The sequence below is a fragment of the Dasypus novemcinctus genome, chromosome 2 (assembly GCF_030445035.2).
Source record: "Dasypus novemcinctus isolate mDasNov1 chromosome 2, mDasNov1.1.hap2, whole genome shotgun sequence".
NCBI lineage: Eukaryota > Metazoa > Chordata > Mammalia > Cingulata > Dasypodidae > Dasypus > Dasypus novemcinctus.
In genome coordinates, this window is record NC_080674.1 from 97,921,493 (window position 1) to 97,946,964 (window position 25,472).

Consider the following 25,472-nt stretch of genomic DNA (forward strand, 5'->3'; position numbering starts at 1 on the left):
TGGCCCACTGGGTGGACTGTGGGAGAGTGTGGGCTCTGGTGTGGACCATTGACCATGAGGTGCAGCGGTGCTCAGAGATGTATTTGCCAAGTGCAATGAATGTCTCATGATGATGGAGGAGGTTGTTGTTATGGGGGAGAAGTGGGGTGAGGGGGGTGGGAGGTATACGGGGACCTCATTTTTTTTAATGTAACATTAAAAAAATAAAGACAAAAAATAAAAAATAAAAATAAAAAGGAGTTCTTTAGCCCCGAGCCTCCAGGTAACACAGCTAGAACTTTATACTTTGTTTTGTTTTCATCCTATTTATTTTTAGAGTTACTATCTATTTTAGGAAAAGACTGTGAATTTTCTAATTTGTGCCAGGAATACATAATTTCCTTTTAAGTAATTCATTCTATTAACAAAATTGAGCTGATTTAAGGGGAAAACGTTGTGTAAATATAAAGGTCATGTGTATATTTGACAAAGATCAGATGAAATTTGGGTAGCTCTGTTCTACTTGTCAGGGGCCCCACATGAGCTTTCGGTCTTGTTGCTTGTAACAAGGAAGGCCTAATGCAGCTGTCAGCCTTGATGGACCCACAGAGTCTGCCTCGAAGAGCCCTGTGTTAGCCTTAGATCCAGAGCCAAAACCCCCTCCTGTAAATACAGGCAACAGTGGATCAAGCTAATCCAAACATGTTCTTCATTTCCTGATGAGCAACTGAAGTACAAATACAAAAACTCCATTTTCCAAAATCTGCCACAATCTTCATCTTCTCTCTGAATGAGATGATGCCTATACCTGACTTATGTGTATTCATTTAACTCTCCACCATTAAGGCAATTTATAAATGAATGCTAGGCTAATTAATAAATGGGTCTAGGAAGTGAGGCAATACATAAATGTAGAAGCCAAACATCAGTGAGAAATCCTGATAAACATCACAAAATCTTTAGGATGATTATAATTTTAATTCCATAATAAGCAACCTTTAGCTCTCAGACTAAAGTCAGCAGGAACATACAGGATCTACACTGATTAGACTATTGTCTAAATGCATTGTAAACTAACAGCTCCTGGGGTAAAAATAAAGCCTGTTTCAGTTTGCTAAAAGCTCTGGGAACAATATACCAGAAATGGGGTGGCTTTTACAATGGGAATGTATTAGCTTAAAAGTTTCTGGTTCTGAGGCTCTGAAAATGTCCAGATCACCACATCAGGTGAAGCTCTCTCCCCGAGCTCGGGGGCCGGTGATCCTGGACTCCCACCATGCGGCAGGGCACAACGGCAGCTCTGCCAGTCCCTGCCTTCTTCTCTGGGCTCCATTGCTTTCAGCTTCTTGCTCTCATGGCATTCGCTCTGCTTAGTGGATTCCTCTCTGTCTCTGCAACCTTTATTCTGTGTCTGTGTCTCTTCATTTCCATGTCTGCGTCTCTTTATTCCTTCGTTTATAAAGGACTCTAGTAAGAGGATTAAGGCCCACCCTGGGTCTTGCCCTACTACAGTGATCTAATCAAAGGGAAGGTCCCTTAACTGAATCTATGGGTTTGCCATGGGTTTACATGCACGGGAATGGATAAGCTCTGAGGACAAGAGCTTCTGGGATCTACCCAGCTTCAAACTGTCACAGAGCCCAAGAGTATAATCATTTTTTTAAATTAAGTTGCAAAAGTATTATGAGTTACTAACAGATGACATTTAATTTCTGACATTCAAAACTAAGGATTAACAAAAAAACCTAACATGGAGCTGTGGTTCCTCATGCATCTGTCAATGCAATGACCGCTACTTTGGAGAGTCAGTAAAAATGCTGATTAGCTATAGAAAAGATGAATTTTTTCTGTGTTTTACCAAGAACAACCTGATTGTTGCAGTACAACATGACTCACTAAAATAGAACAGAATAAAATAATAAAGTAAAATCTACATGTTCAGTAATCAAAATGGATTCTCATTTCCCCCATTGTTACAAAGAATCTCTTGGTCTACAGGCTTCTAGAATAAGTGTGTAGAAAGACTGATGGAATCATATTTTAAAAGAAGAGAGAAATACTACGGTGAATGTTTTATCATTCTTAATCATTCATTTTACCTGATTCTCCTGTTTTCCTTTCTTCCTCTAACTTCATTAGATTTTAGCCACTTCACAATAATTAAGACTTCAGTATTGGGGCCAAGAAGGAACTCCAAAAGAACTCTTCTATCAATTTAATCTGATCACTCTCTTCCCTCACATCATTACAAACCACCAGTTGTGGCTCAAGTGATAGGGACTCCACCTACTATATGGGAGTACCCAGGTTCTATCTTTGGGACCTCCTGGTGAAAAAGAAGAAAAGAAAGTGTGCCTGTGCAGCGAGCCAGTGCTCACTCAGTGAGCCAGTGCCTGTGGCAAGTGAGTCACACAGCAAGATGGTGATGCAACAAAAGAGAGAGGTAGGAGAGAATCAAGGCGAAGCACAGCAGAGACCAGGAAATGAGGTGGCGCAATTGATAGGGAACCTCTCTCCACATTAGATGTCCCCAGGATTGAATCTTGGTGAATCCAAGAGGAGAAAGACGAGAAGAGAAGACAAAAAGAGAAATAGATACAGAAGATCACATAGTGAATGGACACAGACAGCAAAAGCAGCAGGGTGGGGGAATTTTTAAAAATTTTTAAAAAGAAGTCTAATTCTTGTTCTTTAAAAGAAAAAAATATATACTACCACCAGAGGTTACTGTTGCAACTTCATTAATGGCTTAGAGCATCAGGACCACCTAATAACAGATATGTTTAAACCACAAATCACAGAAATATTTTCTTCTATTGAAAATGTCATATTAACAATGAAATGTTCTCTAACTGAAAAATTCCTTACTTCAAATGGGTGCCATTATTTAATAAAATACCTCCTGTAAATATAATTTGAGCTTCCTGGGAAAGTAGAATGTATTATTATCATAACCTCTCCCTTAATGATCTAGAAGAGGCAGCAAATAGCCAGCTGATGGATTCACAGATGGCACTAAACCAAGAAGTGTTGCAAACATCAGTAAAAGCAAGAAAAATTCTGAAAAAAAACAGGCCCAACATGCTTAAAAATAAGGGAAAAACATTTTTAACTTTACCAGGAAATGAAAATGACATTTTTCCTATGGTGCTCAAAATATCCTGTCCAACATAGATGTTAAAACCATATTCAAATACATGCTAGCCAGAACCATTTACAATTCTCCAAAATCGATTATTGAGTCAAGTGCTTTGAAGGGAGCCTGGTAAAAAGTAGAAGGGAAACAGAGCACCAGATCTCATTAGAAAGTGCCAGTGAGAAGTTCAGGTTTGTATGCTGATAACTTTTAAAAGTGCAAAGTTCCATTTAGAAAGCTTGTTCCAAGTAAACCTACTTCATCCTACACATTTGATAAGCCTAAATTTGTTTCCCACTTGGGCAGAGCCATCTGTCTGGGCAGATTTTGCATATGGACCAAAACAGAAATTGTCTTATTTTAGGAGGTCTGTGCTTGGGGTTGCAGGTGGCTTTGGGTTTGTCCTCTACCTCCCACGATGACTGACAGGGTTCACATGAGACACGTGGTTAGGCACGCCGTCCGTGACTGTGGCAACAGGAGAAAGAAGACACTGTCAGCGCCACCACGCTCGGGCCTCGGAACTCAATCCTGCCTGCTCCTTTGGGAAAACGCAGGCCCTTTTTTCATATCAAAACATTTCTTGGAACTGTCTTAGCACTTGGCCCCCAATATACCTGCTGGTTGTTTTATTTCTTCAGGTGACAGACAATGTAAGTTCTTGAAATAAGGTCTTCACGAACCTTGGGATAGGTGCTCTCCTTTCAGGAGCCAGGCTCATTTACCTCATCCGCCCAAGTGAGTTCTCTGCATGCTGAGGTCTGACACAGGAATCTTATTGTAAAACAGGGCTTCAGTGCTGTTGTTGATCTGAGAATGATCCATAAAACATTATTATCTGTAGGAAGCTACACACAAAATCCTTTCAAAAATGGTCAAAAAGGAAAATATTTTGATGTATTTGTCAGGAATAGCTTCACCTCCAAGTATCTGAAAACCTGAAAATAAGTTGATTAGCCACAAGAGGTTATTCTAATCCATTACATAATTATGACAATAATCAAGAATAGCAGTCATCAGTCCAGATTTGGTCTAGATTCCATGACGTCAGGTACCCGGCTCTGTCTACCCTGTTGCTCGGCCAACCCCAGCATGCAGCATCCATGTCCCAATCCAAGATGGCTGCTGCATTATAAGTGCCATGTCCACACTGCAGGCCATCGGCCAGGACCTGGTCACATGGCCACACCTAGAAGCAAGCAGATTGGGAATTAAAGTCTTTATACTAGGCATCAATGTACCCAGGTAAAAACTAAACATTCTATTGAGAACAAGAGAACGGATTCTGAGGGACAACTAGCAGTTTCACTATAATTAAGAATCATATAGACATGTATCATCTGCTTCTAAGATGCTTTTAGCATTAGTCATTGGTTAATCAAGTAAGCATTGATCCTCAAGTCTTTATTCAACTGTTTCTTTGAGCTAGATATCTGAATACAATCCCCTACTTCTTACTCAACTTAAAAAATTTTTGCTTCATGTTTTTAGTTTCTCGTACCACAGGGATTTCTTTACTTAGGCTATTACAAAGTGCAAGGGGAAATGAAAACGTTTTATGAAGTTGGAAAAGGAAAACGTTAACACTTGCCCTTCTTCAACTAAGCTCTTCACTTTTTTAATGGTAGAATTTTAGGGCCAGTTAAAATAATCTCCTTAGTAAGGAATATCTTAAATATTTTAGTCACATTAAACAGTTTTACATATAGCTTTTCACATTTTAGAAGTATGTAATTAATACATGCATTGCGTTTTTACATAGCACAGCACTTATATGAACAATTATTAATTTCCCTCTTCTTTAAGGAGGAACCAGCCAGATATGTTTTGCTTAATAAGTGCCCCTTTATTGGTCACAATTGTTGATCAGAGGACACTAATAATTGTATACATTATTATTTCATTATTAATGATAATCCCACGGGCCTTTTTTTTTTTTCTTATTTCTAGAAACTGGAAACATTTTTTCAATAATAGCAAGCCTGAATTGTGCAAAATTAACTCACTGAAGGACTTAAATAGAAGGAATATCAAACACTGTAATACTCAGAAGGGACTTTCCTAGGGTGTAACAGCAGACAATTGCAGTTTCCTCTTTGACGTTAACTTGAGCCTAAACCTGAAAGTGGCCTTTAATTAAAGTCCCTACACCATGAGCTGTACTTTGCCTAAAAATTGCGTCTGTGCGCTTCTAAAAATCATACCAAGCATTTATAATTAGCTTAAATAGAAATATTTTTATCTAGGCTGTAGTCATCATAAACCATGAGGCTATTTGAAGTACATTTCGAAGAAATCTACCTAAATAGCAGGAAACCCATGCAGTCTTTGGAAGTACAAGATAAACAGGGGAAACTCTGATCCACAGCCACATGGGAAATGCCGCAGCTCTGGGAGAGTAGGCAGCAACTGCCCAAAGGGGAAATTATGGAATTTTATTCTGCCAATCACAGTGGGTCCCAAAATAATAGCGTAACTCTTCAGGGCTGAAGCATCAAGGCCCCAGCAGCTCCTCACGCCCCTCTGAGAGGGGAATTAGTCTTTTCAATGTATTTCTCTACTGGTTTGATAAAACCAAAAGAACTTCCAAGATCATTCTTGCCTTATCAACATTTATGGGGATATTTAGATTCTACTGGATTTACTATTAGCAAACAGAGCATCATGTCCTGAAGCATCCTAAAGAATCAGTCCCCAGTTGAATTTCTCTGCATTTAAACTGGTCATGAAACCAGTCAAAGGAGCTGATGCCCCTGAATAAATAAAACCTGTGTATTTGCAGACTGGCCTAGATGAGGACACGAGCCTTACTCAGCTTCTGAGAAAGGAGAAGGAGAGCAAGGCACTTGGCTTAATCCTTTACCCAGAGGTACTGTTTTTCATTTCCAAAAGAGTTTGCTGCTTTATATATTGTGTTTATAACTGCAATTAACAAAAAAGGAACACAACTTCCAGACAATGCTCTACAACTTATCATTGTACTACTCTACACTGGTCAGAGGAATAAAATTTATCAGCAATTGTCAATTAGGCTAATTCTCTTTACCTTTCCTCTCTCTCTTACACACCTCCCCATTTCCTCAACATCTTCTTTCCCCAACCCCAGCCCCACATGCATGCTCTTACTACTCTCACGATTCAGTAACACAAAAAAGCAATAGTGGTTCAAAGACAGAAGATTCTATCTCCAGATGCCAACCTAAATTCAGGATATAAAGGATTTTCCTAGTCTCCTATACAATAGGAAGTAGCAAACAATATAGGCTTTGACTTCAGTTTTAATTCCAGCTCTGTGCAGCTTTGGGCTTTTAACTTAACCTCTCTGAACTTCCATTTCCCTAGCCTGAAAATTGGGATGAAGTTTAACTCATATGTATACTATGAGGACTAAAAGAATTATCATCTTTTTTTTTTAAGATTTATTTTATTTATTTCTCTCCCCTTCTCCTCTCCCCCTCCCACCTCCCCTCACCCCCGTTGTGTTTTCTTCTGCGTCCACTTGTATTCTTGGCAGCACCAGGAATCTGTGTCTCTTTCAATCTTGCTCCGTCAGCTCTCCGTGTGTGCAGCGCCACTCCGGGGCAGGCTGCGCTGCTTTTCTCAAGCTGGGTGACTCAATGCGAGGTGCACTCCTTGCACATGGGGCTCCCTTACACAGGGGACACCCCTGCGTGGCACAGCACTCCTGGTGCGCGGTAGCGCCACACCTGGGCCAGCTCACCACATGGGCCAAGGCCCTGGGTTTGAACCCTGGACCTCCCAGGGTTCAACTCTATCAGTTGAGTTGCATCCGCTTCCCAAAAAATATAATCTTAAGGAGTCTAGCACACATCATCAGGTATGTCATATGACACAAATGATATGAGTTTCATTCCAGCCTACACTTATGCAGGAAGGTTCTTGGCATTGTTCTCTGCTCCAAGGTGAACATTCCTAACACATTCAGGGAGAAACTAAGTAGCCAAATTAAACACACAATAACATGGTGTGGTTGCATACTAAATTAAATTATGGAACTGTATCATGTGCACAATATTTTCTTTCAGAATCCATTTTGAAAGCAAGCCATGTATGCATTTAAGAAGTGATCAAAGGGAAGTGGACTTGGCCCAATGGATAGGGCGTCCGCCTACCACATGGGAGGTCCGAGGTTCAAACCCCAGGCCTCCTTGACCCGTGTGGAGCTGGCCCATGTGCAGTGCTGATGCGTGCAAGGAGTGCCCTGCCACACAGGAATGTCCCCTGCGTAGGGGAGCCCCATGCACAAGGCGTGAGCCCTGTAAGGAGAGCCGCCCAGCATGAAAGAAAGTGCAGCCTGCCCAAGAATGACACCACACACACGGAAAGCTGACACAACAAGATGACGCAACAAAAAGACACACAGATTCCCAGGGCCACTGATAAGGATAGAAGCGGTCACAGAAGAACACACAGCGAATGAACACGGAGAGCAGACAACTGGAGTGGGGGATAGAAGGGGAAAGAAATAAAAAAGAAATCTTAAAAAAAAAAAAGAAATGACCAAAACTGAAGGAGCGAAATGACCAAAACTGAAGGAGCAAAATGAAAGCTTACACCTCGCTCATGATAGATATGGAAACCTAACGTACCTAGAACAACCCCAAACAAAAAGTCTTCCTACTCGTGCCTACTAGCACATGTAAGTGCTTGGGAATCACATCCGTCCAGGAGCTGACAGCTCAAGGCGGCGAGGGTAGAATATAATCATTCCAGCTCCTTTGTCCCTGCACTGGACACCTCTAGGTGTGACTGATGCTGCCTCGGGGACCCCACAACGTTGAGCCAGTTACCTTCATGGGCTCTGCTTGAGATCACACTTGCTGGGCTTGCTTCCCTTCTGGTCCTGCCTTCACACTCCCTTGCCAGTTTTCTTGAACAAACTTCCTAATAAATCACTTTCACAGCAGTCTAGGAAGCCCACTCCATTCTAGGATAGAGTCCATTCTAGGACACATCTGGGTCAAAACAGGTGGCTGTGTCCACTCAGTCAGAGGCACAGGGATCACGACCTAGAGGCTCGCTGTGCACTTCCACGTGAGAGCGCCGTAACTGACCCCGTGCCTTGCGTTAATTCTGTGCCAGGAATGGCTGGTAGAGCTTTGTGCGAATTTACTCATTTAATCTCCACCACAACTTCAGGAGAGGTGGGGATTATTATTATTATTATTACCTCTTTTCTTAGGTCAAAGAGGTTATGTGACTTGCCCAAGCTCACAGAGCCCATACATAACAGACCTGGGATTCAAACCCTGGTACTCTGCCTCTAGAGTTCACCCTTTTAACCTCCATGCTACTCAGTCTCTAATGTAATTAAGATATCCTATTGGTGCTAACATAGTATACAGCTATTATTTAATAGTTTGCCACAGGAAATGGAGTATTTCAAAAGCCCCATACTCACTACTAATAATATTTTAGACTACAATTTTAATTTTATTTTAATAGGACACCATTATAACGTTATATCCTAAATTTAATCTCATGTGCATGATTATGACTTCCTTCTTTTACTGCCTGACCCTAACTTTCCACTTAACTTTTTTTAATGTTTGAAAAAATATGGAACACTTCAAAAATCTGTGTCATCCTTATGCAGGGGCCAGGTTAATATTCTCTGTATTGTTCCCATTTTTGTATATGTGCTGCCAAAGCAAGCACTCCAATTAACTTTTAATCTTTATTTTTAAAGTACTTAACTGCTCTTTCATTTACCCTGCTAGATTAAAGGAGTGAAGTTACTTAATCTTGATTTTTACTTTATTGTTGTAAGTATAGATATATAATTTAGTTTCCCAATAAAATATTGTAACTTCATACATCCCATGGGCAATACTTGACATTCTCGGTCAGAAGATTCCATTTCATTAAATATCATAATATTGCCTTGGATATAATGTATCTTTGGAGAAAGTTTATATCCTATTCTTAGATTTTTAAAAAACAGCTTTTTCAAAAATATATTGGGAATACAATGCTATGAAGTAAAGATTCCAGATACACCATGTAAACATCCTATATTCTCATTACAAATGTTCAGACTGGCATCATTTCATATTACCTTGGGAAAAACTGACTATTACATGATTCAGAAGTCTGTGACCTACATCTAAATGGTGTACTAAGTACGCATATTACAGATAAGTCACCTGTAAGTGCGAAATCGCATGCCTGAAATCTTGCTGAAAGAATGGATGACAAATTCAGCCATTCCTATTCCTATATTCACTTAGGAATTCCAAGAAAACAAAATGATAAAAATGACAAAAAAAAAAAAAACAGAAAAATATCCAAGGCAAACCAGGAAGGCACAGTCAGGTTACTTTATTACAGAGGTTCTTAACATTTTTTGTCCCATGGACCCCTTGGCCAGTCAGGTGAAAACCATGGACCCCTTACTAAGTTCATACTATACTGTGTATTATTTAATAAATATATCACACCTGCACCAACATGTCCCCACAAGAATTTTTTTTAAATTTAAATTCAAGCTCATGGACCCCTTGTTTTTCAGGGCAGCAGAGGGTAGTACTCCCCCAGGTGTATTTAGAGATAGCTTGGAGTAGTTGTGCCTGAGCATTTAGAAGCTAAAATAGGTAGCATTTTTATTGTAAATTTTCTCTCTTATCTCTCCTTTATAATAGAATTAGGATATGATATTAATTTTTTAAAATTATTTATAAATTTTCCTTCATATTAAGGGAGTCATTACAAATGATTTTTATAAAAAGAGGGCATTTTCTGATAGATTTGAGAACCACTGCTTTATCCTAATCATAAATACAGAAAGGACTTGCCCAAATGGCCAACTTCTATGAACAGAACTTCAGAGTTGGATGAGATCGCGTGGTGTCACCCAATAACCCCTGCCTGGTATGTGAACTGGTGACATAACATTCCCATTTGGGTGACCTATTCCTGAGCATTTCCTCCATTCAAACATCGGAAGAGAAAAATACCAATCTTTAATTTTAACTAAATTGAAAAGATATGAAATTACTTCTCCCAGCTCCCTCTCTGCCATGTAAAAACAAAAAACATGCATCAGAATACATTCCGGATGGTAGTGAAAAACAGCTTAGCGGGACTTTGCTGGTAACAGACTAAACCAGAAAATTAAAACAACTCCTAAGTTCTTCCAGCTTACAAGAAAATTTTCCCTATTCTCAGAGGGGTGGGCAAAAAGAGCTTACAGCCATCTCAGACCAGTGGAATAATGCAGCTGATACATGGTAATATTTCTGCTCTGCATTCACTGTGGACACAGCCTATTATTAATAAACCTGACAGATTGATTTGCTACTATTTAAAAAGATCCTTATGAAGACATGGCATTCATTACCTGATACAGGTGTCAGAAGTATGAGTATTAAAATGTTAATGTAATTCAGTTAATTGCCTTCCTAACAAAAATTCTTAAACAAATTTACACAAAAACTATTTTTTTTACATATTAACTATTAGATTTACTATATCTTTCTACTCTACATACTAAAAATGTTAACATGTGCTAATAAGAAATGCCAAGTGTATCCATTATCATTTGAATAGCTTGCAGAGGATTTGTGCTTTTCTCCATGTTATCTCTTCTCAAAACCCCATCTGGCCTAAGTTTTGAAACTACTCTGGCTCTTACTGGTGTTTCTGGAATAAAGGGAATGCTTCTTGAAGGATTCATCTTTTGTTCATAAAAGATGTAAGGCATCTTTCAAGCACAGAGAAGGTGGTGATGTGGCTTCTGTCACAGGAGATGGGAAGGTAAAAGAAACTTTAAAGTACTAGCACCAAAGAAGATAAGCTGCTAACAGATATATAAAACCTTCAACACCCTAGGAGCAAATGAATAAATACTAAGGTTTAAATTAAAGTGGGGAGTGGGTTATATGGGAACCTCTTATGTTTTTTAATGGAACGTTCTTTGTGATCTATTAACTTAACTTTAAAAAGTGTTAAAAAAAAGAAAAAAATTAAAGAGTGAGCATATTACACATTGCTCTATGCTACTAATTAGTGCACAGCAATTCAAAGAATGGTAAATGCTCAAAACTCAAGTGAGAAAGAACACTTCACTTCTCACCCTTCCGCTGAAGATTCCACTGGGATTCCGCAGTGCTTTCTGCTACCACCCCCTCCTTCCCCAGGGTTCCCTCTCTCTCCTGTATTATCTTGTTTGGCATGTTTGCTTTTTTAAAATTCTTTGTAACTATCACTATGTCCTTCCTCATTCTCTCCTCCCTAATCAGTCCCCCCATCCTCTAGCCCCCATTCTCTTTCTTTCTTTTCCCCATCTCTCTTACCTGGCCATAATCTGGACCTGAGGCATATGTATCACCATACCTTTTTTACTTTTATTTTTTTGAGTAACTTGTTTTGAAAAAGAACCTCCCCTATCCCTTTGAGTTTGCATCCCTACCTTGAACAAACATTTCAGTTCACCAAAACAATGCCAAAGAATACTAGCTGGCCCTTCCAAATTAGCTAAAATAACATGGAGAATCTCTGTGTGACTCTTCTTTCTTGGAGTGTATTTTGGCTAGGGGTGTGTATTTCAGTTTCCACAGTAAATGCTTTCTGTGATTATTCTCCCTCTTACCTATTTTCCCTCCTACAATTTAATTCTCCCTCAAAAATGCTTCTTTTTATCAATTTGACAATTACTGAGAGTGCCTTTATTTTCTATGAAAGGATTTCGTTAAGTTTTATAGCTTTGGATTTTTTGGTTGTTGTTGTTTGGTTTGGTCTGGTCTTTAACTTGTAAATTGGGACATATTTAATTTTATGTAAAAACTTTTAAAAAATCCAAATTCAACTAAAGTCCAACACTTTGCCTTTAAATAGCAGTCCCATTATAAACTACTGATTTTGAGGTGAATTTGAAGTAAAGAAATATTAATTTATTGAATTAACTTATTGAAGTTTTAAATAGGGAAGCGGACGTGGCTCAACTGATAAGAGTGTCTGCCTACCACATGGGAGGTCCAGGGTTCAAACCCAGGGCCTCCTGACCTGTGTGGTGAGCTGGCCCACGGGCAGTGCTGCCATGCACAAGGAGGATTGTGCCACACAGGGGCGCCCCCATGTAGGGGAGCCTCACACACAAGGAGTGAACCCCAAAGGAGAGCCACTCTGCATGAAAAAAGGGCAGCCCACCCAGGAGTGGCACCACACACACAGAGAGCTGATGCAGCAAGATGACACAACTAAAAAGAGATGCAGTTTCCCAGTGCCACCAGATAATGCAAGCAGACGCAGAAGAACACACAGCAAATGGACACAGAGAGCAGACAACGGGGGGGGGGGGGGGGGGAGGGAGAGGGGAGAAATAAAATAAATATTTAAAAAAATAAAGTTTTAAATAACTATTTCAAATTCAAAAAAAATAAAACAACAGAAAAAGCTCAACAAACTATGTAAGTATTATTTCTAAAAAGTTCTGTCTAGGCACTTTTATTTCATCTAATTCTAACTACTAAATTGTTCCTCTATGTTCAGAAAGATACACAGATGAATGCATATTAGTTAAATGATATAGTCAAGGTCTCCTTATTCATGAAAAAAATGAAGTGAAAAAAACATTTATCATATTCATATCTCACAAAACCAAACTCCATATCCTTTTTATTACTTTTGGCATTAATATAGTAACTTTGCTTTGCTAAATGTTGTTGTTAATTATAGTCTATAAATTACATTAATTATATTTTCCCATGTATCACCACATTTTTAACACTTTATAGTAGAACATTCCTGTATTTCTATTATTAACCACAATCCTCATCTACTTCCAAAATTGTTATTATACGTTCCCTATATTATTCTCCAGCTGTCCTTTGACTAACATTAATCTCTTTAGACAAGCTGTTTAGTCACAATCACATCCATAAATCAACAATGTTTGTTACATTCATTATAATGTGTTACCACCGAGTTCAACCATTATCACATATTTACATTTGACCTTATTAAAAATTCTACATACATCCAGCATCATCTCCCCCTTCTCATCCCACAATACACATTTTTTTCCACAGGAGAAACACTTAATTTTCTGAGAAAACTGACAAAACAGCTCTGCAAATCCAAACAAAAGCCAGACTACAAAATACAAAAGCATTTTGAAGTTATACTCCAGAAGATGATTAATAATTATCAAGGGAAAAGTCTGTCATGCATGCAGACATTCTATTCAAACAGAAACTGAAAGACTTAAAGCATTTTGCTATGAAGGGCTTAGACAGTCACTCATGAATCCCTTCTAGATGTAGCCCAGAACAAAGCTCAGACCCTCAACAGCCTCCAGAAGTCAGAAAAGGCAAAGCAAAGGGGAGAAAATGAGAGTGGCCGGAGAGATCAGATTCTACTCTGAGACAGACTTTGTACTACCTGGAAGACACCTGGTGGGAATCATAAAAAAACAGTTCATACCTCTTGTAGAATCCGTGTATTTACAATTCTCTTCTAGTAACACTATTTTCTTTCTGGCACTGAACTACATTTGCAGACATTTCTAAACATGGAGGGTATAATGGAAGGGTAAAATTTTATAATGCCCATCACACTATTTTTTATTACTGGGACATTCACTTACATTAATGCTATCAATTAATAAATCTTTGCTTCTAAAAATAGATATGAAGTGTTTATCAAATTTGTGTACTAGTCACTGTGCCCTCAATGTAAGGGGAAAAGAAAGGAGACTCCAGAGTTAAGCTTCAACCCATCTTCTATCAGAGTGGCTCCCTGGGCTTATACAACAATTAATAAAAAATCAGGCATGTTTATTTTTATTCAACAAATTCTTAGAGAGCATTTCCTATGTTGCAGGGACTGTTCAAATTACTTTGTAATAGAAACTCATTTTAGCCCTCATTTTAGCTTTGTTATAGTGTCTAATAATCTAGTCAACTGTAGGCCTAGTGGTTGCTGTGGAGGTATTCCATAGATAGGATTGGCATCTACAATCAGTTGACCTTAAGTAAAGGAGATCACCCTTCATAATGTAGGTGAGACTCATCCAGTCAGTTTGAAGTCTTAACAGCAAGAACTGATAATTCCAGAAGGATTTCTGCCTCAAGAATTCAACCTCAACTCTTAGCAGAATTTCCAGGCTGCTGGCTTCAGAGTCAAGACTTCAATATCATCTTTCCTGGAATTTCCAGCCTGCAGCCTACAGGGCTCAGACTTGCCAACCTCTACCACAATGGGAGTCAATTTCTTATAAATCCTGTTGGTTCTGTTTCTCTAGAGAACCCTGACTGATACAGATAGGTTTCATTATTAATTGCATTTTACAGATGAAGAAAGTGAGACAACAAAAGGTTAACTGATTTGCCCAGGGCCACATAGCTTGTACGTTGCAGAATGGGGATAAACCCAGGCTTTCTGATCCAGAGTCCCTTCTGCCTCTTCTTTATTCTGTCTCTGGTTTTTTCCCAGAAATATGGCTTCTAGTGAGTTTTGTGGGTGGGTGCATGGGGAAGAGTTTGAAAGGACACGATGTGGGGATTCCTAGATTCCCTGGCTCTAATATTATCAGAGTTTATCCCTATTCACTGTGTGCCAAAGAAATAAAATTTCTGAAAACCTAAACTTCAGTGAGTTCACTCTGATGCCAATTCACATTGACAACTCTACCCTTTTTTTAAAAAATTTGACTAAAACTCTATAATTAGTTCCTTCATTATCTCTCATCAGAACATGATGGAAAAACTTGTCATAACTTAGATTCAATCTTATCTGTAAGCACTGGTTTTCATACTTTTAATAAAAGCAAAACGTCAAGCTGTTTGTGGAGAATGGGCATGGTGGAAGAAAACAGAAAATCATTATTGAAACTCCCACTAGGGGAAAACATTTTAATCAGTAGCTAGGGATATTATCTTTAATAGTCTCACAATAGTTCTTTCAACAAAGTAAGGCACCCAATTATTTTCGAAATGTCAATGAAAGATTTTTAAAAATTAAACAAATATGATGGTTAATTTCATGTGTCAACTTGGCTAGGGTATGGTGTCCAGTCGTTTGGTCAAACAAGCACTGGCCTCATTGTTATGTATTTTGTAGATGGATTTACATCATTAGTCAGTTGTTGTATCTATAGCTGATTATTATATCTACAAGCAACAAAAGAGACTGCCCTCAGGAACAAGGGGAGCCTCCTCAGCCAGAGGTCTTAAAGCCAAAACCTGGAATTTCAGAAGTCACAAAAAAGAATTTCTGCCTTTTCTTTAGCCTGTCAGTCTCTCCTGGGGATTACAAACTCACCTTCATTGGAGTTTCCAGCTTACGGCCTGCCCTACAGAATTCAGACTTGCAGATCCCACGATCACTTAAACCAATTCCAATAATAAATACCTTAACATTTATATATATGCAAATAAGTACATATGTATATATCAGTTCTGTTTCACTGGAGAACCCTAATGTAACAAACATAACTTGAATATGGGTGTAATCTGAGGACATTTAGTGCATAAAGCGCTATGTACTTTATTTTCACATAACATTTTCACATATTTATTATAAAAAGATGATCTCTAAACATCAAAACTATTATATATTACAAAGAAAGTAGCCGATAGTAATTTTTGGCCAAATTCAGTCAAATTATAAGAATATGTATAATATGAATGTATTAAAACATATGTAGCTGGACTTCTGTACTTCCAGTTTCAGCTCTGACATATAAAGAGCTTAGAAATCATTACTACTATTCTTCCAACCATAAAAACTTGAAAAAATTTGAAAATCAAATCTTGGACCCAAAGGAGAACTAAGGTTACAGGTGAACCACCACCCTAAAATCTGGAAAAAAAGGTGACTCTAAAGAGTCAAAGCTGTGCTTAACTGGAGTGGAAGCCACCAAAGCCATAAAGTAAAATAGTTAAGAACATTTAAATGGTAATTTTGACGACTTTCTGAAGGCTGAGTGTGTAACATGACAGTGAGAATCACCTGTAGGCCACACAGTCTTGTGTGGGTGGCTGGGGCACACTTGGGGTTTACCTTCAGTAAACTCACCAGGTACTCATGGTGAAGCTCTGAGAAAGATCTCCTCATGGCTCTAGCAGGAGGGAAAGAGTCACCTCTCTGAAATACAACAGAATGTTCTCCATCACAAAGGCCTACTCCTTCAAAAGAGGGAAAGATTAAGGAAAGAGGAGTTGTTGTAAGCAAATAATAATAGTCTGTTTGTGACATAGGAACCTTGTGTCTAGTGAGAAAAATATAAATACAGATAGAGTAAGTCCTGAAATGTCCATTACATTACTATACATTCTATATAAATATTAAAAGGATAATACAGAATATTATGAACAACTTTATGGCAATTAGTTCAGCAATTTTGATGAACTGGAAAAATTAATTGAAAAAAACAAACTACTAAGTTCATTTAAGAAGAGAAAGATAACCTGAATAACCCAATAGCTGGTAAATAAACTGAATTTTTAATCAAAAATATTTCTTCTAACAAAGAAAACTCCAAGCCGATATGACTTCACTGTTAAATTTTACCAAACCATTTAAGGAAGAAATAATACCAATTCTATACAAATTATTCCAGAAAACTGAAGAGGAAAGAATACTTTCCAACTGAATCTATGAGGCCAGTATTTCCTTGATACCAGAATCAGACAAAAACATTACAAGTAAAGAAAACTATAGATCAATATCCCTTATGAACATAGCTGCAAACATTTTAAATAAAATTTTAGCAAATCAAAGCTATCAATGTATAAAAAGAATTCTATATCATGATCAAGTGAGTTTTTTCCTCAGAAATGCAAGTTTCATGTAACATTTTTAAAAATCAATCAATGGAATTCACTACATTAATGAACTCCAAAAGAAAAATCATATGATCGTACCAATAAATGCAGAAAAAACACTTGACAAAAATCCAGCATTTATTACTAATAAAACTCTCACCACACTAATTACATAAAGGAACTCTTTCAACTTGATAAAAAGCATCTATGAAAACTTATAGATAATAATAGCAAAAGACTAAATGCTTCCTCCTAAGATCAGGAACAAGACAAGGATGTCCACTCTCATCACTTCTTTTCAACATTTTCCTGGAAGTTCTAGCCAGTGCAATAAGAAAAGAAAAAGAAATAAAATGCATCCAGATTGGAAACAAAGAAGTAAAACTGTCTTTATTCAGTGACAGAGTAGAAATCAAATGTGGAAAATCTATATAAAAATCTATGGAAAAACATATGGAATCTACAGAAAAGCTACTAGATCTAACATGAGTTTAGCAACATTGTGGGACACAACATTAATACACAAATATCTATTATATTTTTATATATTCACAAACAATAGGAAATGGAAATTTTAAAAGAAAAATATTATTTATAATAGCATCAAAAATATTATTTAGGGATAAATGTGACAAAAGATGACTGAAACCTGATCTGAAAGCTACAAAGTATTGCTGAGAAAAACTAAAGACAACTTAAATAAATGGAAAGATAATTCATGTTTATGGGTTGAAGATTTAATTCTGTTAAACCAATTCTCCCTAAATTAATCTAGAGATACAAAACAATTGCTGTCAGAATCTGTGACAGTTTGAATTTGGTGAATCCCCCAAAAAGATTATGGTTTGAGCTAATCCATTCCTGTGGGTATGAGACGCTTTAGATCTTTAGATTACTCTGCGGATGCCTTGATTTGGACATTTCATGCCTTGAAACTCTAAGCTTTTACCCTAAATAAAATTCCCATTATAAAAGCCAACCCTTTTCCGGTACTGCATTGGTAGCCCTGTGGCAAATTAAGGCAGAATCTTAGCAGGGTTTTTTTGTTGTTGTTACTTTGTTCTGGGTTTTTGTTTTTGTTTTGGTTTGTAGAAATTGACCAACTAATTCTAAAATTCATATGAAAATGCAAAAGACCTAGATTAGCCATAACAACCTGGGAAAAGAACAACAGCATTAGGGGTCTAACACTACTTGATTTCAGGACTTATCATAAAGCTACAGTAATCAAGACAGCATAGCATTTGTGTAAAGATAAACAACTAGATCAATGGATCAGAACAGCAAGTCCAGGAATGGACCCATACTTATAAGGAAAACTAATTTTCAACAAAGATGGAAAGCCGTTCAGTGGAGAAATGAGAGTTTTTATAGCACAAACGTGATGGAACAATTTGATATCTACATGAAAATAAATAACAACACACACTTCCTTGTACCATTAAAAAAAAAATTCCTTGCACTATATACAAAATTAACTCAAAATGGAACACAGAACTAAATGTAAAACCTAAAATTATAAAACTTCTAGAAGTCAAAATAGGAGAAAATACTTGTAAACTTGGGTTAGGAAAAGATTTCTTAACTACAACACTAAAATCATGACACGTAAGATTTTAAAATGATATATTTGGATTTCATCAAAAAATTTCCATTCTTTGAAAGACATAAAGAGAATGAAAAGGCAAACTATAATCAGGGAGAAAATATTTGGACATCATATATTGGATAAAGGAATTGAATCCATAATACATAAAGAACATTCAAAACATAATTAAAAAACAAAAACAAAAAAACAAGGAAAAAGTGGGCCAAAGATGTGAAAAGACACTTCACCAAAAAATACATATGGGTTATAAATAAGCACATGAAAAAGTGCTCAACATCATCAGTCATTAGAGAAATGCAAGTTAAAAGCCACAATGTGATACCGCTATATACCTATTAGGATGACTACAACTTAAAAGACAAATCAAGGTCAACCACCACACCAGGGAGCCAAGATTGCCTACAACTGCAAGCAGCAGAATTGCATCCATAATCCACGTGGAATCTAAGCCCCCTCTTGATGTAGAGGGGGACTGGACATAACCATCCCAGGGTCCACAGGATGGAGTAATAGAGTATGGATTAAAGTGGACTTACTGGTGTTCTGCTGGGGAACTATTGTGATTAGTAATGGAAGAAATTGTAGCACTGATGTGGAGAAAGTGGCCACAGTAGCTGCTGATGGTCGGGAGAGGGACGAAGAGATATGATGTGAGGGCATTTTCAGGATTTGGAGTTGTCCTGGGTGGTACTGCAGGGACAGATGCTGGACATTGCGTGTCCTACCATAGCCCACTGGGTGGACTAGGGGAGAGTGTAGATTACAATGTAGACTACTGTCCATGTGGTGCATGAAAACCAAGCTTCAAAGGGAGGGAAATATTACACATTATTTTCTGGCAAATTGCAGGGAAAAAAGGAGGAGGAAAATACAGAATGTTAAGCACATTGTAAATGATCAGTGACTCCATATTTGACTCATGAATAGAATGAGAAATTTTAATAATTACAATGCTTGGTATTTCCTCTTAAAAAGTACAGTTTTAATAGTCCAAGTATCTCTTTCTGATTTTCTCTGTAAAATGCTTGATGAGATTCGCAGATATGGGAAAGAGGGTGGGCTGTGAGAGTCATCACAGCAACAGCCCCGCTGGCAGAATGCCTAAGAAAGTGGCATTTGCCCTGATGAATTCACTATGGTCCAGAGCCTTATTCTCCACTCTGCCAGGTCAGAACCTCGTATTTCAGCACACCACACTCGCAGATGCTGAGTGCAGATGTACCATGGGATCTGAATACTCACATTTATAAAACTAGTACATGTTCTGTAAAAGGAACATCTATGAAAAGAAACCAAAACGTAGCTGAATAAGTATGAAACCAGAACAAGAGGAATTTGATGATAACTCAGAATTTCAGAGGCAACAAGCATCCTCACCATGGGGGGAAGTTACAAGAACTGGAGTCTCCATACAGCCTTCTTGAGCAATTCTTAGCGAGGCTCCTTCAAGGTTTCTTAGACTCCTCCCTACTCCCATGGAGGTTTCAGTCTGAGCAATCTTATTCCCTCTGATTAGCATATTATTTATCTTTAAATACGTTAATCCTTCCATCACATTACAGTCAAGTCTTGCTAAATTTGGGAGAATAATTCTGATGTTTCTGCTCCTCAGCTTTATACTGATTTTACACTTTCATTTGGGGCCAACATTGCATCCAAGTTTCTGCAGAGGAACTTATTTACCCCAGATGCCTCTGAAACCATCCCACAAAATATCTGGAGTTGCCAAATCGACATGGCACTCACGTCAGAATTCCTTGGCTCAATCTCTGCTCCAGGATCAGCTTGAGAGAGGTTAGGAGACAGGCACATGTAACACATCCAGAAACGAATTGTGATCATAATCTTTACAAAAGAACATGAAACAGGGAATCCTGAAACTGCTCATGACCACTACTCCCCAGCCTTCTACCCCCACATCTCTTCAATTAGTCCTTTAATTATTCCCATTTCCACCCAAATACTTTAATCATAGAATTCTTGGACTATTGCAGACCTCCCTACTCCACTGTTTCTGCACACTGCCACCAGACTACACGTGCATGCACATACATATATGCATATACACATCTGAGCAAAAGTCTTGTTCAATATAAAGGCTATTCCTTTGTATTCTCTGGGAGAGAAATCCGTGCATCCAATTTGATTTCAGTTGACATGCGGCAATGATAAGATTTTCCACCTCTGAGGGTGTTTACCAAAGTTTTATGGCTGTAGTGAGACATCCACTGGTATCTAAATGAACCGCCCCAAAGTTTTCTCAAAAGAGAGAGAAAAAGCCTTATCTCAAAGTCTCACTGTCATACAAACACAAGATTTGATTTGCTGAAAGAAACATTGAAAGCCCCATTGAGCCACCCAGTGGTAAAATTATGACAATGTTATAATGTGCATCCAAGCACCCTGGAGAACTCTCTTGAAGACAGGCAGAAAGAGAACAGACAAAATTCAGTCAATTTCGGGATGTGGGGCTTTCAAAATCCTGCACTTTCTGTAAGTACAATCAGTTTAATATACAGTGACCATTATCTAAGCATTCCATTTTTTAGAAAATCTCTTCCAGCTAATAGGATAAAAGTCATTTAGTGTACTTTGAGATTTATTTATTTTCACAGCCGTAGGTTTAATAAGGAATTTAATTAAAGGTGTTGTCACAGAACATATTTGATGGGTCTAGTTCTGGGTGTGAATTACAAGACTTGTGAAAATCCAATATAAATGCAAACACTAGTCATTCCTAGAAGTCGTAGTCAAAAGACGGAATGTCTTAATAATTCAGAGACTATCTAGCTTGGGTTAAGATGTTCAATAAATTGGGAAACAGATGTGGCTCAAGCAATTGGGCTCCCATCTACCATATGGGAAGTCCAGGGCTCGATGCCCAGGGCCTCCTGGTGAAGGTGAGCTGGCCTAAGCAGAATGCTGGCCTGTGCAGAGTACTGCCCCACACAGGAGTGCTAGCCTGCAATGGAGAGCTGGTGCAGCAGGATGACCCAACAAGAGGAGATGCAGAGGAGAGGCACTGAGAGATGCAGCAGACCAGGGAGCTGAGGTGGTGCAAGAGAATGATCACCTCTCTCCCACTCCAGAATGCCCCAGGATCGGTTCCTGGAGCTGCCTGATGGGAATACAGGCAGACGCAGAACACTCAGTGAACGGACACAGACTGTAGACAACGTGGGGGGTGGGGGGAGAAATAAATGAATAAATCTTTTTTAAAAATTCGGTAATCATTTTCTATTGCAGTAGGCATTCCCCTCCATTGAGTTACACTGTCTCTTGGCTGCATGTTTATAATTCTCTGCTTTACTTTTCTAATTTCCAAAGACTGAAGGGATGGAGAGAAGTGGGGAGGGGGGGCACTTGCTCCTCATGGCTGGCCAAGATAGGTGACCTCTCCTCCTATACAACTCCTGACGTTTGATTACATCATCTTCTATCCTTCCTCATGAAAATCACTGCACCAGAGACCCAATTCATGGGCTATTTTGGTCACAGGATTAGAGTCTTCTTTGTCCCTCATTATTTCATCCATTCATTCAATCACATTTACTCAGTCACAACTCATCCTGCAAACATTTACTGGGTACCTATAACAAGCTGTGGATACACTGGTGAGTAAAACAGAGTTTCTGCCCTCATGGGATGTAGAGTCTTCATGGAGTCTCTAATTAGTATAGATCCATTTACTTATATACTTAAAAACAAGTTACAAAAAGGAAAAAAATCAGGATCTCTAGGAATATATAACAGTGGGAACCTGCTGGATATGTATATGTATTTGTGTATATATTTATGTGTGTAGTCTGAGAAAGTAATATTTAAGACATCTGAAAGTGCAGGAGGAGTTAATTAGGCAAACATGAATGGAAAGCAGAAGGGTACTTCATATAGAGGGATAAGCACGTGCAAAGCCTCCAAAATGGAGAGGGAACTCATATGCCACAAGCCTAAACACTGGCAGGAGATACTGCTCGAAGCTCTCCCTGGTTGCTGCAGTAGCCTCTTTAAGGTCCTTTGTTTACACTATTGTCCTCATCCCCAGTCTATTCCCAACCTAGCAGCCACAGTGATTCTTTAGAAGTTCAAGTCAGATAGTGCCATTACTTTGCTCAAACCTCCCCCCCCCCCCCCCCCCCCCCCGCAATGCTCTGTATTTCGTGCAGAAGAAAAGCCAAATTGTCCTCACAAAAGCCACAAAGCCCTACATGATCTGGCCCCATGTTGCCTCTGGGACCTCCCCCTCCTACCACTCTGCCCTCCCTCACCTGTGCCAGCACTCAGGCCTCCTCAGGGTTCCCAGCACGTGCCAGATGGCCCCCATGTCAGGGTCTTCGCTCTGGCTGCTCCCTCTGTCGGCAACGCTCTTCCCCAGACCTCCGCGTGGTGGACTCCCTCAGCTCCTCCAAGGCTTTGCTCCAGTCTCACTTTCATTATCTTGTCCGCCCAATTTAAAAGGGAAAACCCTTTCACGAAACTCCAGCCCTCTTCATTCTGCTTACCTTGTGGTATTTTTCCTTTGTTCCAAGACACTTAACACCTGCTAACATTATGCTGTTCTCCTTGAATGATTTTATCTGCCACCTATATGAGGATGGATCTCAAACCTACATGTCTTAGTTTACACAATGGTGTCGTTTAAATAATGGTAACTTACTGGCCCACAGTTTTGAAGCTAAAAGTCCAAAATCGAGGCATTGGGAAGGGGATGCTTTCTCCCCAAAGTCTGCAACGTTCCGGTGCTGGCTGCCAGCGATCCTTGCAGTTGCTCGACTTGCATCCAGGCTAGCCTTCCTCCTCTGGTTCCCTCTGACTTCCGGCTCTCAACTCCTCCTTCTGACTATGTCTGAATTTCTTTTGCTTCGAAAGGACTCCAGGAATTCCAATTAAGTCCTGCCCTCATTCCGGGGGACCACACTTTAACTAATAAGATCTTCAAGAGGTCTTATTTACAAAGGCTTCATACCCACACAAGAATGTGGAATAAGATTAAGAACCTGTGTAAATTAAAGTACATACTTCAATCTGCCACATCACATCCCAGTCAGGCTGTGCCTGATCTCTCCCTAGAGCTTTTAACGCATGCATCCGGATGCCTGCTAGCCTAACCACTTCCATAACTCATTGGTAGTCAAAGTTCAACATCACATCTCTCTAAACCACAAACCTCTCCTCCTCCTGCATTTGCTCCTCTAACTACACCACAATTGAGTTGGTTACTCCACCCCAAAACTTAGGCAACTTCTTGGAATTCCCTCTATCTCCCTAAATCCAATCATCATCAATCTTACTGACTTTACTTCTGAAACAATTCTCAACTCCAACAAAATCACAGTCTGGTGCTCCTCATCATACCCCTTAACTATTCTAGGAGCTTCCTAAACTGTCTTCACTGTCAAATCTAACCTCCACATTGTTGCCATTCAAACCACCAGAGAATGATCTGAAATGCAAATTTAAGCAATTTATTCCCCCCCCTCAAAACGCTTTAATAGAAAAAGGCCTAAACTATGAAGACTGGCAGAGAAATTCTCCATGACCTCACTTTTTCGCAGTCTCTCCGTCCACAATCCCACCTCATAATCAACGACTCAGTAATTCTAAACCACTGTGGTCCATGCCTCTGCCTTGCACTACCTCACTTCTTCTTTACCAGGTGAATTTCCACTTAGCATTTAAGACAGTTCAGGAAACCTCCTCTGAGCCCCAAACTGAGTTACAGACTCTTTCTTTACACTTTACCAACTCCCAGTGTGCATCTCTATCTGATAGAGGCTGAATCTAAAAATGCACATTTAACAAAGCTGAGATTGAGCTAACGTTGTAACAGGGTAAATGTGTGGACTATAAGAATAACTATGAAATATTATAAAATATCTTAATACTAGAATTATATTTTCATTATGAAAAGTTTTAGCAATCAAATTATAAAACCATTGTTTCTCATCCCTGGCAGTGGCTCCTGTAGTCACCATGCTACATATCTGCTTTACTAAATAGATGCTCCTATGTAACAGAAATTAGTTGATATTTTGGGGTACATCATTTTTCTAACACTTTCTTTCTTCACACTTTGTGTGTTATTTATTATGTCCAATTGATCAATTATGTCCACTTGATGATGTCCAATTGATGATATACATTATTATGGAATTATTCTTCCTCATGAAATGTGGAGTCCTGAAGTTGATATTCTGCTTCTAATGCAAAATTCCCAAACTGGATTTTCTCTTGGAAAACCCATAACTTAAAGAGAATTAAAAAAATAAAAGTAATTTTCCATGTTATAAATGCTAGTATACACAAGCAATTCTACAAAGATTAGAAATATATGACCTCATTTGTCCCCTCTGCCTTGTATTGTTTTTCTGCCTTATTTTGTTATTTAAATTTTTATAATGTATACATATATTTATCTTTACATAAATTGTATAATTTTTTATAATCATTTGCTTATTGAAAATATATGAAGTTCTCCCTAAAGTTAACTGGCTAATTTAGTATCTTAATACTTGTACAATTTTCATTTTATCCCTCTATTTATTTAATTGGAATTGAACATTCAACATTAAAAAGACAGAAGGGTATTTTCCTCCTGTTACATTTGCAATGCTTACCTATAATTCAAAGTTAACCTTCAGATAGTAACCTTAAGTTTGAATGTCATGCCTAACTGATATACAACATATCAATTAGATATCAATTATATATCAATTAGATATGATGTCAATCTGGATTCACTTTATTCACTCAGGATTGTGTTTGAGGAATAGCAAATATTCAATAAACTTTTTGCTGAATGGACTGCCACCTATCAAGTCAGGGCAAGCTAAATCTTGTATGAGTTTTGTTAGCTATATATATAATACATAGGCATAGTCAAACTCAGTCATGCATACTGAAGTCTAAGCAGCACACCACTTTATGTTTAATCAAAACAATCCTCTACCTTTAGACTCTC

General features: G+C 38.5%; 1 protein-coding gene and 1 non-coding gene across 12 annotated transcripts in view; both read right to left on the reverse strand.

The window, feature by feature from the left end:
- The window catches only part of MCTP1 (multiple C2 and transmembrane domain containing 1), a 568,532-nt gene that overhangs the window by 498,035 nt on the left and 45,025 nt on the right, over positions 1-25,472 (reverse strand). The gene's annotated exons all lie outside the window — the stretch shown is intronic.
- Positions 8,690-8,794, reverse strand: LOC111767107 (U6 spliceosomal RNA). The gene has a single exon (XR_002799000.1). It is a non-coding gene; the product is annotated as a U6 spliceosomal RNA (small nuclear RNA).